The following is a 12,910-nucleotide window of genomic DNA, read 5'->3' as shown; positions in this document are numbered from 1 at the left end:
ATATCACTTGCTCTATAAAATTGCTGGGGTAAAAAATTGCTCTATAATCAATCACCTGATATATGGGATTTTATAATGCAGTAATTATACATTTGATTAAATGGCTGTAACTATGTTACCAAATAATTATTATGTGACAAATTTATCAAAAAGTCAGAAACAAAAAACTAACTGTTGCCACAAATATATATTTGTACCACAGAGCACTTGGTTTATGCTGTCCTATTAGGCCCTAGAGACTAGAACTTATCTATTAGGCTATACTGCCTTAAAGGCACAATGATATCCAAATTGTAGGCATTATATTGCAGTGTCAGTAAAGCCACATTTGGGTGATGGCCACTAATATACATGTATAATTACTTAATAAGTGTATGAATGAAATATTTTATTTTATTTTATTTTATTTTATTTTTTAATTTATTATTTTTTTATTTTTTAACATTTACATCCTAATTGGTAAGCATATAGTGCAACAATGATTTCAGGAGTACATTCCTTAGTGCACCTTACCCATTTGACCCATTCCCCCTCCCACAACCACTCAAGTAACACTCAATTTGTTCTCCATGTTTGTGAATCTCTTCTGCTTTGTCCCCTTCCCTGTTTTTATATTATTTTTGTTTCCCTTCCCTTATGTTCATATGTTATGTCTCTTAAAGTCCTCATATGAGTGAAGTCGTATAATTTTTGTCTTTCTCTGACTAATTCCACTTAGCGTAATACCCTCCAGTTCCATCCACATAGTTGCATATGACAAGATTTCATTCTTTTTGATCGCTGAGTAATACTCCATTGTATAGTATATATGAAACACTTCTTTATCCATTTATCCATCGATGGACTTTTGGGCTTTTTCCATACTTTGGCTATTGTTGATAGGGCTGCTATAAACGTGGGGGTGCATGTGTCCCTTCGAAGCAGCACACCACACCTGTATCCCTTGGATAAATACCTAGTAATGTAATTGCTGGGTTGTAGGGTAGATCTATTTTTAGTTTCTTGAGAAACCTCCATACTATTTCCCAGAGTGGCTGCACCAGCTTGCATTCCCACCAACAATCCAAAAGAGATATTTTTTCTCTGCATCCTTGCCAACATATGTTGGTGCCTAAGTTGTTAATGTTAGCCATTCTGACAGGTGTCAGGTGGGATCTCATTGTGGTTCTGATTTATATTTTCCTAATGATGAGTGATGTGGAGAATTTATCTGGATGTCTTCTTTGGAGAAGTGTCTATTCATGATTTTCGCCCATTTCTTCACTGGATTATTGGTTTGGTTTGGTTTTTTGTCTTTTTTTTTTTTTTTTTTTTTTTGGTGTTGAGTTTGATAAGTTCTTTATAGATTTTGGATACTAACTCTTTATCTGATATGTCATTTGCAAATATCTTCTTCCATTCTGTCAGTTGCCTTTTAGTTTTGCTGATTGTTTCCTTCGCTGTGCAGAAGCTTTTTATTTTGGTGAGGTCCCAGTAGTTCATTTTTGCTTTTGTATCCCTTGCCTCCAGTGACGTGTTCGGTAAGAAGTTGCTACAGGCAAGATCAAAGAGGTTTCTGCCTGCTTTCTCCTCGAGGATTTTGATGGCTTCCTGTCATACATTGTATGTACATACATACATACCTCAATGTATGAGGTCTTTCATCCATTCTGAGTTAATTTTTGTGTATGATGTAAGAAAGTGGTCCAGTTTCATTCTTCTGCATGTCGCTGTCCAGTTTTCCTAACACCACTTGCTGAAGAGACTTTTATTCCATTGGATATACTTTCCTGCTTTGTCAAAGATTAGTTGGCCATACACTTGTGGGTCCTTTTCTGGGTTCTCTATTCTGTTCCATTGATCTGAGTGTCTGTTCTTGTGCCAGTACCATATTGTTTTGATGATTACAGCTTTGCAGTATAGCTTGAAGTAAGTAATTGTGATGCCTGCTGCTTTCATTTTCTTTTTCAAGAACGCTTTGGCTATATGGGGTCTTTTCTGGTCCCACATAAATTTTAGGATTATTTATTCTAGATCTGTGAAAAATGCTGATGTTACTTTGATAGGGATTGCATTGAACATGTAGATTGCTTTGGGTAGTATTGACATTTTTACAATATTTGTTATTCCTACCCAGGAGCATGGAATCTTTTTCTATTTTTTTGTGTCTTCTTCAGTTTCTTCCATAAGCTTTCTATAGTTTCATTGTATAGGTTTTTCACCTCTTTGGTTGGATTTATTCCTAGGTATTTTATGGTTTTTGGTGCAACTGCAAATGGGATTGATTCACTGATTTCTATTTCTGTCGCTTCATTGTTGGTGTATAGAAATGCAACTGATTTATGTGTGTTGATTTTATATCCTGCAACTTTGCTGAATTCATGAATCAAGTCTAGCAATTTTTTGGTAGAATGTTTTGGTTTTTCCATATAAAGTAGCATGTCGTCTGCGAAGAGTGAAGGTTTGACCTCCTGGCTGATTTGGATGCCTTTTATTTCTTTGTGTTTTCTGATTGCAGAGGCTAAGACTTCTAATACTATGTTGAATAACAGTGGCGAGAGTGAACATCTCTGTCTCATTCCTGACCTTGGGGGAAAGCTCTCAGTTTTTCCCCATTGACCATGATATTAGTGTTGGGTCATTCATATATGGCTTTTATGATCTGGAGGTATGATCCTTCTATCCCTACTTTCTTAAGGGTTTTTATCAAGAAAGGATTCTGTTTTGTCAAATGCATTCTCTGCATCTATTGAGAGGATCATATGGTTCTTGTCTTTTCTTTTTCCGATGTGATGAATCACATTAATTGTTTTGGGGATATTGAACCAACCCTGCATCCAAGGTATAAATCCCACTTGGTCATGGTGAATATTTTTTTAATGTATTGTTGGATCCAGTTGGCTGATATCCTGTTGAGGATTTTTGCATCCATGTTCATCAGGGAAATTGGTCTAGAGTTCTCCTTTTTAGTTGGGTCTCTGTCCAGTTTTGGAATCAAGGTAATACTTCATAGTAAGAGTTTGGAAGTTTTCCTTCCATTTCTATTTTCTGGAACATGTTCGAGAGAATAGATGTAATTCTTCCTTAAATTATTGGTAGACTTACCCTGGGAAGCCATCTGAACGTGGACTCTTGGTTTTTGGCAGATTTTTGATTACTAATTCTATTTCCTTACTAGTTATGGGTCTGTTCAAATTTTCTATTCCTTCCTGTTTCAGGTTTGGGAGTGTATATGTTTCTAGGAAGTTGTCCATTTCTTACAGATTGTCCATTTTACTGGCAAGTAATTGCTCATAATATTCTCTTATTATTGTTTTTATTTCTGCCGTGTTGGTTGTGATCTCTCCTCTTTCATTCTTTATTTTTTTATTGTGTCCTTTTCTTTTTCTTTTTGGTCAAACTGGTTAGTGATTTATTAATTTTGTTAATTCTTTCAAAGAACCAGCATCTGGTCTCATTGATCCTTCTACTGTTTTGTTTTTGTTTTTGTTTTTGTTTTGTTTTTGGTTTCAATAGCATTAATTTCTGCACTAGTCTTTGTTATTTCCTATCTTCTGCTGGTTTTGGGTTCTATTTATTGTTCTCTTTCTAGCGCCTTAAGGTGTAAGGTTAGGTTGTATATCTCAGAACTTTCCTCCTTTTGTAGGAAGTCCTGGATTGCTATATACTTCCCATTTATGACCTCCTTTGCTGCGTCCCAGAGGTTTGGGTTGTGGTGTTATCATTTTTATTGACTTCCATATACTTTTTAATTCCCTCTTTAACTGCTTGGTTATCCCATTCATTCTTTAGTAGGATGTTCTTCAGTCTCCAAGTATTTGTTACTTTTCCAAATTTTTTTCTTGTGGTTGGTTTCGAGTTTCATAACGTAGTGGTCTGAAAACGTGCATGGTATGATCTCAATTTTTGTTCTCACTTAGGGCTGATCTGTTGTCCAGTGTATGGTCTATCCTGGAGACCATTCCATGTGCACTGGAGAAGAATGTATATTCTGCTGATTTAGGAGGAAATGTTCTGAATATATCTGTTAAGTCCATCTGGCTCAGCATGTCACTCAAAGCCATTGTTTCCTTGTTGATTTTCGGATTAGGTGATCTGTCCATTGTTGTGAGTAGGGTGTTGACGTCTTCTACTATTATGGTATTACTATTGGTGAGTTTCTTTATGTTAGTGATTAATTGACTTATATACTTGGGTGCTGTCACATTTGGCACATAAATGTTTACAATTGTTAGGTCTTCTTGGTGGATGACCCCTTGGTTATGATATAATGCCCTTCCGTATCTCATGATACAGTCTTTATTTCAAATTCTAGATTGTCTGACATAAGTATGGCTATTCCAGCTTTCTTTTGTTGACCATTAGCATGTTAGATGATTCTCCATCCCTTACTTTCAATCTGAAGATGTCTTTAGGTCTAAAGTGGGTATCTTGTAAACAGCATATATATGGATCTTGATTTCTTAGCCATTCTGTTACCCCATGTCTTTTTTTTATTGTTTTAATGTTTTTTTTTTTATCTTTGAGACTTAGAGAGACAGAGCATGAATGGGCAAGGGGTAAGGAGGGAGGGAGACACAGAATCCGAAGCAGGGTCCAAGCTGTCAGTACAGAGCCCAACATGGGGATCAAACTCGCAGACCGTGAGATGATGACCTGAGCTGAAGTTGGACACTGAACCAACTGAGCCACCCAGGTGCCCCTACCCTATGTCTTTTGATTGGAGCATGGAGTCCATTGACCTTTAGAGTGAGTACTGAAAGATATGAATTCATTGCCATTATGATGCTTGTAGAGTTGGAGTTTCTGCTGGTGTTCTCTGGTACTTTCTAATCTTTGGTGCTTTTGGTATATATACCAAAAATACCATATATTTTTCATCTTTTCTCCCCTCAGAGAGACCCCCTTAAAATTTCTTGTAGGGCTGGTTTAGTAGTCACAAACTCCTTCCATTTTTGTGTGTCTGGGAAACTTTTTATCTGTCCTTCTATTTTGAATGACAGCCTAGCTGGATAAAGATTTCTTGGTTGCATTTTTTTTTCTGATTCAGCACACTGAATATATCTTACCACTCTTTTCTGGCCTGCCAAGTTTCTGTTGATAGGTCTGCTGAAAACCTGATATTTCTTCCTTTGTAGATTAGGGACTTTTTTTTCCCTCGCTGCTTTCACGATTCTCTCCTTGCCTGAGTATTTTGCGAATTTGACTGTGATATGCCTTGTTGATGGTCGGTTTTTGTTGAACTTAATGGAGGTCCTCTGTGCTTCCTGAATTTTTATGCCTGTGTCTTTCCACAGATTAGGAAAGTTTTCTGCTAGGATTTGCTCACATAACCCTTCTACCCCTACGTCTCTCTCTTGCTCCTATGATTCTGACATTGTTCCTTTTTAATGAGTCACTGATTTCTGTAATTCTTATATCCTGCTCTTTTGCCTTAATCTCTCTCTCTTTTTTTTTCTGCTTTGTTATTCTCTATAAGTTTGTCCTATATATCACTGATTCTCTGTTCTGTCTCATAAATCCTTGCTGCCTCTGCATCCTTCATGAGGGCAGCTCATTTATAGAATTTTTAATTTCATTCTATTTTTTACTTCTTTTATCTCTGCAGAAAGGGATTCTCATCTATTTTCGACCCCATATAGTATTCTTATTGTCATGATTCTAAATTCTGGTTCAGAAATCTGGCTTGTATCTGTGTTGGTTAAATCCCTGGCTATCATTTCTTCATGCTCTTCCCTTTGGGGTGAATTCCTTCGTTTTATCATTTTGAAGGAAGAAAAGGAATGAATGAGGTAGAAAGTTAAGATTGAAAAAAAATAAAATTTAAAAATATTAAAATTTAAAAAATTAAACACACACACACACACAAAAATTGAATAAATGATGCTAAATTCTGTGTGTTTGGTATGGGTGTTGAAAGAGGTTTGACAGATTACAGCAAAAAGAGAGGGGGAGACAAACAAGGCAAATCATTTGAGAATTGGAAAAAATGAATACACTGAAGTAGACTAAAATGAGATGATGGTAGTAAAATAGAATTTGAAAAAATCTACACAAATGTAAAGAATAAAGTAAAAAAAATAAAGAAAATTAATAAAAATGAAACATAAATTTGAATCTTTTCCTTTCCTGTATTCAAGGAAAAGAAAAGAAAAGAAAAAGAGAAAAACGATTTTAAAAAGATTGATAGAAGAAACAAAGAAAAAGGAAATAGTTTGAAAATTATAAAACGTGGATACACTGTAGTAGACCAAAATAAAATGATGGAAGTCAATAGAATTTGAAAAAAAATACATAAATGCAAAAAAAAAAGTAAAAAATTAAAGAAAAAATTTAATACAAATTGAAAGTAAAAATGAAATTTTTCTCTTTCTGAATTCAAGAAAAAGATAACAAATGAAAAATTAAAAAATAGAAAAAGAAAGAAGTAAAAAGGAAATTGTTTGAAAATTTGAAAAGGTGAATACACTGAAGTAGACTAAAATTAGATGATGGAAGTAAAAAATAATTTGAAAAAAATTTACTCAAAAGTAAAAATAAATATATAGTAATAAAAATTAAAGAAAACTATTTTTAATAAAAATTGAAAATAAAAATGATTTTTTTTCTCTTTCAGTATTCAAGAAAAAGAAAAGAAGTGTAAAAGAGAGTAAAAAAATAAAAAAATAAAATTGAATTGATGGACGTGCTAACAGATTGAAGTATGATTGAAATTACTTGGTCCTCCTCTAGAAGTCAGTCTATGTAGCGCTTTAGAGTCCATACACTAAGCTGGCAGTAAGACTTGAGTTCTTGGGAATGAAGTTGGCCCAGTTGGGTGGGGATCAGTGTAAGGGCTCCATTCTCCACTAGATGGCGCTGCTAGCCTACTGGGGTGGGTTTTTGCAGAGCTCATGGGTGCTTATATGCATGTGCGGGAGCAGTGAAAATGGCTCCATCCAGCTATCCAGCCTGTTCTCCTGGATCAGCAAACATGCACCTGTCCTCTGTCTTCAGCTTTCCTCCACTCCCCATGTTTTCACTCTCCGTGACCAGGCCCCAGGCAGTACCTTTCCCCCAAGTTTTGTCTCAGATGCGACTGTTTTCTCCAGCCCCTTACTAACAAAGGACTGCGGCTTTGACCAGGAATTATCCAAGAAATTAAAATGAAAATGAGGAGCCATTACCTTATACCAATTAGAATGGCTATTATCAAAAACGAAGAAATAAAAAAGAGATGGTGTGTTTATAGAAAAAAAGAAAAGGGAACACTTGAGTACTATTGGTGGGAATGTAAATTCATGCAGCCACTATGGGAAACATTATAAAGGCTTCTTTAAAAAATTAAAAATAGAACTAAGACATGATCCAGCAATTTCACTTCTGAGTATATACTGAGAAATAGTATAAACACTAATAAATATACACACATTTTCATGTGCATTGCAGCATTATTTACTGTAGCCAAAATATGAAAACAACTTGTGTCCATCAAGTAGATACATGGACAAAGAAAATGTAGTGCAAATATGAAGGGACTATTATTCAGTCAAAAAGCAATCTTGCCTTTTAGAACAGCATGGATAGATGGGTCTTATGGGCAATATTCTATGTGAAATAAATCAGACAGAGAAATACAAATACCACATGAAATATTTATATATGGAATCTTAAAAAAAAAGAGCTCATAAATACAGAGAATATACTGGTGGTTGCCAGAGGTGGGGGTATGAAAATGATCAAAAGGGGTAATGGGGGAAAAAGGTACTAATGCCCAGTTATAAAATAATGTCATAAAGATATATGATACAGTTAATAATATTGTATTGCATACTTTAACGTTGCTAGAGTTACCTTTTAACAATTCTCATCACACACACAGAAAATATAACTATGTATGGCGATGGGGGCAGGAGTTACAATGGTTTAAAAGTAGGGAGACCCTAAGCTTGTCTCATGCTTTGAACACAGCTAGTTATCAAATAATTGTGAATGACAAAGAAATCAATCAGAGTCTGAAATGAACACTCAAGACTTCATGTAGAAAAGGGACCACCATTTGGAAGGTAAGAGATGCAGAGAGTTCCCCTGGGGACATATTCCTCTGAGTCCAGCCACCAGGAGGGAGCCTGCTTACAGAAGCTACAGCAAAGTAGTGTAAGTAACATAGTGCAAAATCTTAATCTTTCAGCAGTTTGTCACAGTGGGGGAAGTGCATGGCTAAGGGGCTCAAGTGGTGAAGCACGATGGAATCCCAGGAGTGGCAGTGTGGTCTGAGGATACCTTGGGTCACAAGAAACATAGATCATGCCAAAGTGCTGTGCTACTTCAAGGCATAAGAGAGGGGACTTGCTCCAGCTGAGGGCTACAAGCAGGGGTGCCTGCTTTCTGCTCTGTTATGCGTGAAACTGAACAGCAGTTTAGTCATGCAATTGTTTTGTTTGCTTTGTTCATTCATTTGTTTGTTTTGCAAAGGCCAGCAAAAGCATGGCCAGACCCTCCCCCAAGAAGCATCAGAAGTCCCTTCTGAGAGAATCCCTAAAATTTAAGTTTTGAAACTTAACTTAATGAGAAACATGCTTAAAGGCGTAAAAGTAGGATGGAAGAAACATACGAATGAATTAATGACATAGAAGACAGTACTGGAAGGTAATCAACTGAACAAAAAGGGAAAAGAATTATTCAAAATGACAATAGACTTGGGACCTCAGTGACTCCATCCAACATAATAACATGTATTATAGGAGTGACTGAAGAGAAGTGGAAAGAAGTGGAAAATTTACCTTAAGAAATGATAGCTGAAAAAATTTCTAATTTGGAAAGGTAAACAGATACCAGACGCAGGAGGCACAGATAGCCCCAAACTTAATCAACAACAGCAGTCCCAAATCAAGATATGTGGTCAATAGATTTACAAATTACACTGAGAAAAACAACATCTTAAAAGCAGGAAAACAAAAGAAGTCATTGACTTACAAGGTAAAGCCTATAGGCTAGCTGTAGATTTCTCAACAAAATCCTGACAAGTCAGAACTGAGTGGTATGATATATTCAAAGTGCTCATTGGGAAAAATCGGCTGCCAAGTATACACTATACAGAATGGGTATCATTCAGAGTAGAAGGAGAGATAAAGAGTTTCCCAGACAAATGAAAACTGAATGAGTTTCTGACCACTACACCAGTCCTGAAAGACATAATAGAAGGGACTGTTTGAGACAACAAAAGAGATCGAAGTGACAATGACAAGAAAGTATCAGAGAAAAATTCCAGAAACAGTAACTATCAATAAATATCTATCAACAAATATAAACTATCAACAAATAACTATCAATAATTTGCTTGAATGAAAATGGGTTTAATGCTCCAGTCAAAAGGTAAAGGGTTTCAGAGTGGATACGGATACCAGATCCACCTGAAAGAGGCCTAGAAGAGATGCATTTTCGACCTAAAGTCACCTGCATATTGAAAGTGAGGGGATAGAGAAGGGTGAATCATGTAAATGAATGTCAAAAGAAAGCTAGAGTATAAAAGTTTACATAGAGAAACTAAACATTAAAACAAAGACATTAAAACAAGACATGAAGAATGGCAGTACAAAATAATACAAGTGTCAATGCAAGAAGAAGACATAGTAATTGTAAATGGTTATGCAGCCAACATGGTAACACACAAATATATAAAATTATTAATAGCAAACATAAAGTAACTAATGCATTGTACTAAAATAAGTTTAGGAATTTTAAAACCCCACTTACTTCAATGGAAAGATCATCTGAACAGAAAATAAACAAAGAAACAATGGATTTGAATGATACGCTGGATAACAGATACATTCAGAACATTTCATCTTAAATGAGCATGCTCATGTAAGCGTGCTACACATTCTTATAAAGTGCACACAGGGAACATTCTTCAGAATACATTACATACTAGTAACAAAACATGCCTCAACATATACAAAAGATGGAAATCGTACTATGCATATTTTCTGACAACAACACTAAGAAACTAGAAGTCAATCACTAGAAAATAATTCTAAAGTGCACAAGTACATGGAGGTCAAAAAACATGCCACTAAACAATAATGAGTGAACCAGGAAATCAAAGTAGGGATTTTAGAAATGCATGGAAGCAAATTAAAAGGAAAATACAATGGTACAAACCTTTGGTATCCAAGAAGAGTGGGCATAAGAGAGAAGCACATAGCAATACAGATCTGCCTCAAGAAGCTAGAAACAGCTCAAATAAACAACCCCACTTTACACCTAAAAGAGCTAGAAAGCAAACAACAAATGAAACCAGCCAAAGGAAGGACATTATATAGAGGAGAGCAGAAATAAACAATATAGACACTAAAAAACAAACAATCAAACAAAAAGGAGAACAGATCGATGAAACCTGGAGCTAGTTTTGTGGAAAAAAATAATAATACTGATAAAATTCTAGTCATAACATCACAAAGAAAATAGAAATGACCAAAATAAACAAAACCACCAATGAGAGAGGATGAATAACAGCCAACACCACAAAACTGCCACCAATTTTAGGGTAATATAAAGAAAAATGATATGCCAACAAATTGGACAACTGGAGAAATGGATAAATTCCTAGAAACATATAAACTACAAAAACTGAAAGAGGAAGTAGTAGAAAACGTTAACAGACCGATGCCCAGCAGAGAAAGTAAGTAATGAAAAATCTCCCAAAAACACAAATCTAGGGCCAGATGTCTTCACAGAAACATTCTATCACACATTTTGGCAAGAATTAATACCCATGCTTCTAAAATTTTCCTAAAATATAGAAAAGGAAGGAACATTTGCAAATTCACTCTATGAGTCCAGCATTACACAGATATCAAAACCAAATCAGTACTCCACTAAGAAAGAGAACTACAGACCAATATCCTTGATGAGCAGAGATGCAAAATTCTCAAGGAAATAGTAGTAATCCAACAATACATTTAAAACCTGATTCACCATGATCAAGTGAGATTTACTCCTGGGCTGAAAGGGTGGTTCAATATTACAAATCAATCAACATGATACATCATATCAATAAGAAAAATGATAAGAACAATCTAATCAATTCAATAGACACAAAATAGTTGACAAGCATCCATTTAGTTTAAATGCCCTCATTAAACATATGTAGAGGGATCATACCTCAACATAATAAGAGCCATCTATGAAAAACCCACAGCTAATATAAACCTCAATGGAAAAAAAAAAAAAACCTGAGAGCTTTTCCTCTATGTTCACAAAGAAGTAGGGATGTGAGTTCTCACCACTGTTACCTAACGTAGTACGGGAAGTCATACCCATAGCAATCAGAAAAAATAAAAACTAAAATTGAATAAAAATTAAAAAAATCCAAATTTCACGGAAAAATACCAGGTACTCTTTTTGCAAATAACAGGATAATATCTGTACTAAACCTAAAAGACTCTCCAAAACACTGCTAGAACTAACACACAAATTCATTAACCTTGCAGAACACAAAATCAATGTACAGAAATCCATTACATTTCTATACAATGGTAATGAAACAGCCGGAAGAGGAAATAAGCAATCAATTCCATTTGCAATTGCACCAGATATTTTATTTTTATTTATTTTCATTATTTTAAAGAAAAAAAGCAAATGCTTTATTTCTAAATTCTGTTTTCTTAAAAACAAACTTTTTTCATGTTAGAATAGCTTTAGATTTTTAGAACAGATACAAAAATTGTACAGAAAGTTGGCACGTACCCCACACCCAGTTTCCCCTGTTAACATCTTAGATTGCTATGATATTTGTTACAATGAATGACCAATATTGATACATTATAATTAAGTAATGCTTTATTAAAATTTCACTAGTTTTTCCAAAGAGTTTTCACCTGTTCCAGGATCCCATGCAGGACATGTTGCACTTTGTTGTCATGTCTCTTTAAACTCCTTTTGGCTGTGATAGTTTCTCAGACCTCCCTTGTGTTTTTTTTTTTTTTCAATATATGAAATTTATTGTCAAATAGGTTTCCATACAACACCCAGTGCTCATCCCAAAAGGTGCCCTCCTCAATACCCATCACCCACCCTGCCCTCCCTCCCACCCCCCATCAACCCTCAGTTTGTTCTCAGTTTTTAAAATTCTCCTATACTTTGGCTCTCTCCCACTCTAACCTCTTTTTTTTTCCTTCCCCTCCCCCATGGGTTTCTGTTAAGTTTCTCAGGATCCACATAAGAGTGAAACCATATGGTATCTGTCTTTCTCTGTATGGCTTATTTCACTTAGCATCACACTCTCCAGTTCCGTCCGCATTGCTACACAAGGCCATATTTCATTCTTTCTCATTGCCACGTAGGATTCCATTGTGTATATAAACCCCAATTTCTTTATCCATTCATCAGTTGATGGACATTTAGGCTCTTTCCATAATTTGGCTATTGTTGAGAGTGCTGCTATAAACATTGGGGTACAAGTGCCCCTATGCATCAGTACTCCTGTATCCCTTGGAGAAATTCCTAGCAGTGCTATTGCTGGGTCATAGGGTAGGTCTATTTTTAATTTTCTGAGGAACCTCCACACTGCTTTCCAGAGTGGCTGCACCAATTTGCATTCCCACCAACAGTGCAAGAGGGTTCCTGTTTCTCCACATCCTCTCCAGCATCTATAGTCTCCTGATTTCTTCATTTTGGCCACTCTGACTGGTGTGAGGTGATATCTGAGTGTGGTTTGGTTTGTATTTCCCTGATGAGGAGCGACGTTGAACATCTTTTCATGTGCCTGTTGGCCATCCGGATGTCTTCTTTAGAGAAGTGTCTATTCATGTTTTCTGCCCATTTCTTCACTGGGTTCTTTGTTTTTCCGGTGTGGAGTTTGGTGAGCTCTTTATAGATTTTGGAGACTAGCCCTTTGTCTGATATGTCATTTGCAAATATCTTTTCCCATTCCGCTGGTTGCCTTTTA

Source organism: Panthera onca, chromosome F1, assembly GCF_046562875.1.
Source record: "Panthera onca isolate mPanOnc1 chromosome F1, mPanOnc1 haplotype 2, whole genome shotgun sequence".
NCBI lineage: Eukaryota > Metazoa > Chordata > Mammalia > Carnivora > Felidae > Panthera > Panthera onca.
The sequence above is the reverse complement of the archived record's forward strand: the minus strand, read 5'-3'. Positions refer to the sequence as shown.